We start from the raw sequence: 5,981 nt of genomic DNA on the forward strand, positions 1-5,981 counted from the left end.
TCCTGATGGCGTCAAAGCAGAGCCGGGAAAGCGTGGCCGTTGGGAACGGGCCTGCCTCCGGCCCCGGGCCGCCCGGCGGGAGGACACCGGCCGTCCCGGGGCGGGGGTCTCGTGGGTTCCGCGTGCCGCTCAGCAGAGCTCCCGTCCGTCCGTTCGCAGGCCTCGGAGGGGGGGGGGGGCGCTCCTACCCCACCGAGCACCCCAGCTCTGTGGGCCCGACCTGGGATGATGGCCGGCCCCACAGCGAGGTTGTAAAGGGGCACAGCCACCGTGGAAAACAGCGCGGGGCGCCTCAGGCGTTACGAACAGGCCTCCCACGCCGTCCAGCAGCTCCACGCCTAGGCGCATGCGCAAAGGAGACGAACCCTCTCCCTCAGAAAGTGTGTCTGCCGCGCCCCCCACCGTGTTCCCAACAGCCTGTGTGGAAATACCTGTGTCCGCTGGCGGATGAATGGGCACAGAAGGGGTGGTATATAGATATCATGGCGTATTCTCAGCCATGTAAAGGATGAATGGGCACAGAAGGGGTGGTATATATATCATGGAATATTCTCAGCCATGTAAAGGATGAATGAGCACAGAAGGGGTGGTATATATATTTCATGGAATATTTTCAGCCATGTAAGGGAAGGAAACCTTGTCATCTGTGATAGCATAGAAGAAACTTGAGGACATTATGCTCAGTGAAATAAGTCAGAGAAAGACAAATACCTACAATCTCACTTATATGTGGAATCTAAACAAAACAAAGCCAATAAAACACCAAACTCATAGAAAAAGAGATCAGACTTGTGGTCACCAGAGGTAGGGGGTGGAAGGAGGGGGGTTGGATGAAGGTGGTGAAAGGCACAAACTTCCAGTTATAAGATTAAAAAGTTCTAGGGAAGTGGTGTCCAGCATGATAAACAGAATTAACACTGCTCTGTGTTATATATGAAAGTTGAAAAGAGGGTAGATCCCAAGAGTCCTCATCACAAGGAGAAAGTATTTTTCCTCTTTTCTTCTTTCTTTCCTTTGTATTGTATCTATATGAGGCGAAGGATGTTAGCTAACCGTACTGTGATCAGTTCACAACGTGTGTGAATCAAACCATCATCCTGAATGCCTTAAGCGTATACTGAACGTTACTATACAGTAATGGACGTCAGTTATTTCTCAATGAAACAGAAAAAAAGGCTGCTGTGTTGTAAAGCTCTGCAGCCACACGTGGTGCTAACGTGGCAGGGATGCTGGAGCCGAGGGAGGGGCCGAGACACTCCCCTCCCTCCGCGCCCCCCCCCGCCCCCCCGTTTCCACCTCCCACTGAGAGGCATGAGGGAAAGGAGCACATGGGCCCCAGTGTAGCCAAGTGCAGATTCACATGGGACCGGGACCAGGGAGCCTCTGCGGACGTGGATCTACAGTCAGACGTCCCTCTGCAAAGACGTGTCCCGAGAACAGTCATGTCACGTGTGCAAACGCACTGACCCCTCATCAGCCCATCACCTTGTTCTTGCTCCTTGTCAGGGAAGAGGTTCATTGAGATGTGTAATTCAACATCAGATGCAAAGATAAGGCATAAGGACAAGCCCACTAGCTTTTGGGCTCTGCAAACTAAGGAAGATCATTTCTAAATAGTAATCTTACCACTATTTATATTGAAAAAAAGCACATTCTAAAGAATAAAGGCACCTATGCGCTGGATAATCTTTCCGTTAGGTAAACAGTGTATTAAATTTAGGGTGAAGATATCAGGATGGACATGCAGTCTGCTTCTGTAGAAAACGAAGGTAGAACACATCTTTTAAACGAGTTGCAGACACAAATTCGGTTACGATATTGCACTTTGATGGTGCTGTTGCTTTGTAGGGTTATGAGTTGATCCATGTCACATGTGACTCCATGTAGAAAGTGACCTGTGCAAACAGGCTTCCAAGGGGCCGGTGTAGCTCCGTGCAGTGTCCTGCCATCCGTATTCTGTGCAGAGCTCGCTCTGAAGGCGATCAATGGAATGCAGGACAGCCTCCAAGCCTAGATGCCTGGTGAGAACCGTGCTGGTTGAAAGTTTAGGAAGTTACTGAAGGGTTTTCTCAGAATTAGAATGTGGACAGGAGGAGGGGTTAAGGTGAAGAGGAGAGATTTACCTCTGAGGTTGTGTTCTGCCCTCCTTGGTGTCACCGTGTTCCCAGGAGCTGCCTCAAAGCAGCTTTAACATGGTCCCACATCAGCCTGTTACCCTCAGGGCACCTTTCAAAGTGAGAGTCACAAAGGAGATGTCCCACCTGCGTTCGGTTCACAGAGATCGCAGCCAGTTGGCCGGTTTGATTCCATAACTAACAATTTCCTAGAAAAAAAAAGAGCCACGTTAGTATGTAAGAACAGTTGTCCTATAAAAACACTGATGGCAACAGGAATCTTTGGAAAGCAAATGTTAATTCTCTCAGAGTAGTAATTGCAGGGGTTTGCCTGTGCATCATTCACTTATTAGCTTTAGAAAAGTATCTCCCAGGAGGGATGGATACCCAACAGGGGCTGGAAACTCCCTACGGCACTTAAGTCTGGGGCTATGATGGAAAAGCCCGTGAAGGTCTTTTTGCTTTTACAGCTAGGATTTTAGCAGGTTATCTCTGGCTCAGTCTTTTTTAGAGTGTAAAAAAATATTTCTCAAGTGAATCTAAGTATCTACCAATCTATTTCTAGTTCTAAAATGTTATCAAATTTTTTATAGATGCATAGATACAGTTAAATTATTTCTTTGTCTTTTACCATCTAACAAATGAAAGCCTGATGTGAAAAGAGGAGGTTAAGTAAGGCTTCTCCATCTGCATATGAAGACTAGCCTTGGCACAAAATTCCTTTCCCTTTAAAAGTTTCCTGGGGCAGGTCTCTCCTCCCTCCAGCTTCGTGTGGCCAGGCGGGCAGGAGCTAGGAGACCACAGGCAGGTGGCAGTTCACTCCTGTCTTTGGTGGCATCCCAAGCCCCACAGGGTGCAGGGGTCCAGGAAAAAATGTAAAACCAGCCACCCAAGTCGAATGGAAAATTTCAGGAGGGTAGAAAACCATCAGGATGTGGACAGTCGATGGCTGAGGTGATGGCTCAGAATGACCTTTCGGTTTACCTGTTTACCCAAAGCATTTTACCCATTCCTTAAGAAAAAGAAGAAAAAGGAAAACTGACAAGAAAAAAAAAAAAAAAAAAAACAGTTGTTGATCTATTTGACAGACTGGATAGAGTATCAATTTGTTTAATTTACATCCATAGATTTAACACGACCTGTGTGAGCCGTGTGACACAATCTCGAAAGTTTCTTTTTTCCACTCCTTGTTCTTTGTGTCCTTTCTCAGAAATCATTAAAGTGCCCATATTTACAAGGAAGTGGAAGCCATTATAGAACTAGAAATTGACTGGAGGGTAAATATTCAGATTCATTTGAGAAATATTAGTTCCCAGCGAGGAAGAGACGCCCATCATTCAGTTGCTGTGCTCTGTCATTCTGCTGAGGGCTGCAGGCGGTGATGGCAGGATGTCAGCAGAGCTTCTGTGTTGGATTCTTGGGCTGCAGAGAGTGCCCAGTTACCGGCATTTACTCTTACTGACCTCATCGCTGGAAACGACCCAACGTAAATGTACGTGGGTTACTCACATCCCTCCCCTCCCCCAGCCTCACGTGGGCCCCGAGTTACTATCCTTCCTCCCCACCTTCCCAGCACCCCTCTTCCTGCAGGCAGTGGTCAGACAGGTCAGGGGTTGTTCTCCCTGAGGTCTTTCCCCGGGAAGCGCAGGGGCCGGCAGCCTACAGGACATCTCATCTGGCAGTGACCGTGACCCAGAGAGGCCGCGGGGTGTCCAGATCTCTGGTGTAAGAACTCCTGTCCAATGCAGTAAAGAAACCACGAGAAGATTCCGTCTACAGCATCGACGGGCCTGGGACCAGAGGAGTCTTTGAGAAGCATCTGAAGACGCCTACTTTCTGGAGCACAGTTTGCGGGCCAGGAGGTGGTGTCAGTCTTGCCCCATGAACTCCAGGGGAGCGTCTGAAAAGAAGAGCAGGCAGCATCCGGGCCCATTTCAAGGAGAGTCTTTCTCACTTGTTTCTCACACAGCTGGCTCTTCAATGACTAAGCTTTTCTTTGAAGAAAGGTTTCCTTGACCAAAAAAAAAAAAAAAAAAAAATTCTAGAAATATTTGTGGATGCTCGGGACTGAATCTCAATGTCAGCTATTTTTTCCCCCTGGCTTTGCTGCTCCTCAGACTTTCTTATGGTATTTTTGGAATGAAACCACAGATTCAGACTCCAGTGTGAAATCTCAAAGCCAAAATCGTCTGATATTTTTTCCCACAAGTGCGTTAGAACCACAGCAAATGAAAGGACTTCTCTTGGCAGGAGATGACCGAGGTAGTGGGACAGAATGTGAGGAGGATGAAGGTAGCTCGATGCCCTAGGGAGTTTGTTAGCTGGGCACCAGGCTGTCCTGGGCAGAGCCTGGGGTCCTGAATCCCCTGCGAGGGGCACCTGCAGGCGCAGGAGCTGCGGTTCTGTGAAAATGCATTGCTGTCTCCCTATAAGGAGGACGCATGGAAAGCTGTGATTTTTAATCACAGGCCCAAGAAGACAAACAATCAAGTGTGAAATTAGAACACCAGCCTAAAACCTTGTGTTGATACTGCATTATTCTAAATGTGCAGACCACATACATGCATTATTAGGCATAGGTCTAAATTATTATTTGAATTTAGCAAAGGAAAACCAACAACGGCTGGTCAGTGTGCCTGCCCGGGTCCCCTGCCTGCCCTAGTCCTCACCGTTCTCCCGGCCTGAGTTACCCCGGAAGCCCACCCACTGGGCCTGGTGGGAGGGGTAGTTAAGAGAACTCCTGGTAGAATGCTACAAAATCTATTTTTTTCTTTATTTTTCCTTAAAAAGTTTTTTTTTCTTCTTTAGTTCCTTTCTCTGTAACTTGCTCTGGGCAAAATCCTCTCGTCAGACTGTGGGATACATTCAAAATGAGCAGCAGAAATGACAACTTATCTTTATTTCAACATGGAAATGTGGTTTCTCCAGATGTTTCTAATGTTCCAAATAGGGATTTTCAAAGACTGAACATTGCATCAAGGCTGCCAGCCTGAGAGACTCTACACAGTGATGGCGCTTCTGCAACACACACACACACATACACACACACATGCACACACACGCACTCACACATACATACGTGCACGCACATGCACACGTGTGCACACACACACATGTACATGCCCCAGAAATGTAGATAGGAACTTAGATCTGTGAGCAAGTAGAGATGATTTGAGGAAGACACACTTTTTCTTCCTGGATGTAGTCCGACACAGACACTGAGCAGCTGCATTTTTTGAAGAACCATTAAGTGCACGAAAGAGCCTTAAACAATCCAGAGCATGTAGTGGTGGGTGAATCATCCCGAAAGCTGGTTTCCAAGACCACAGAAGGCATGGGGACAAGCTGGGAGAGGCGTAGAGAGCCTGCAGCACACCATAGGAAAGTCCCATCTGTGGTCCCGCCCCCGCATGTACGAGGGAAGGAAAAGATGGCAAGAGGGAAAGGCTGGAGACAGGGAGATAGAGCAGGCACACGGGGTTGGAAACATGGCTTTACTTAGAGTCGTTTGTCGTTGTTTAATCATGATGAACTTTTCTGCCAGGGGCAGACCTGGAAACGGTGACCAGAGCGTGAGGGTTTGAGAAATGCACTGAGGTCGTGACAGTTGGCTTCCCTGCCCCACGGGAGACAGCTGCCGATCGTACATCGATGTTCATCTGTGATCTGCGCTGCTTTGGCTTTAAGGTGTCTTAGAATACCTTCAGGGCTTACAATGAGAAGCTAAGCTATTCTCACAATCGCCACATCACGGCTACCTTGGGATAAAATAGTCCTCCATTCAGTAAAAACTTTCTGCTCATCTATTCGGCCCCAGGAACATGCGGGGTGTTGGGAGGTAAAAATGTGGTCCCAGTGTCGACCCTT

General features: G+C 48.0%; 1 long non-coding RNA gene across 1 annotated transcript; it reads right to left on the reverse strand.

Moving 5' to 3' along the window:
* Positions 1 to 1,683: 1,683 nt before the first annotated feature.
* On the reverse strand, positions 1,684 to 3,807 carry LOC137751595 (uncharacterized). Its single transcript, XR_011070878.1, has 3 exons — positions 3,680 to 3,807; positions 2,124 to 2,323; positions 1,684 to 2,033 (listed from the first exon to the last, which is right to left on the reverse strand). It is a non-coding gene; the product is annotated as an uncharacterized lncRNA (long non-coding RNA).
* Positions 3,808 to 5,981: the final 2,174 nt, after the last annotated feature.

The sequence above is a fragment of the Eschrichtius robustus genome, chromosome 17 (assembly GCF_028021215.1).
Source record: "Eschrichtius robustus isolate mEscRob2 chromosome 17, mEscRob2.pri, whole genome shotgun sequence".
In the NCBI taxonomy this organism is placed as follows: domain Eukaryota; kingdom Metazoa; phylum Chordata; class Mammalia; order Artiodactyla; family Eschrichtiidae; genus Eschrichtius; species Eschrichtius robustus.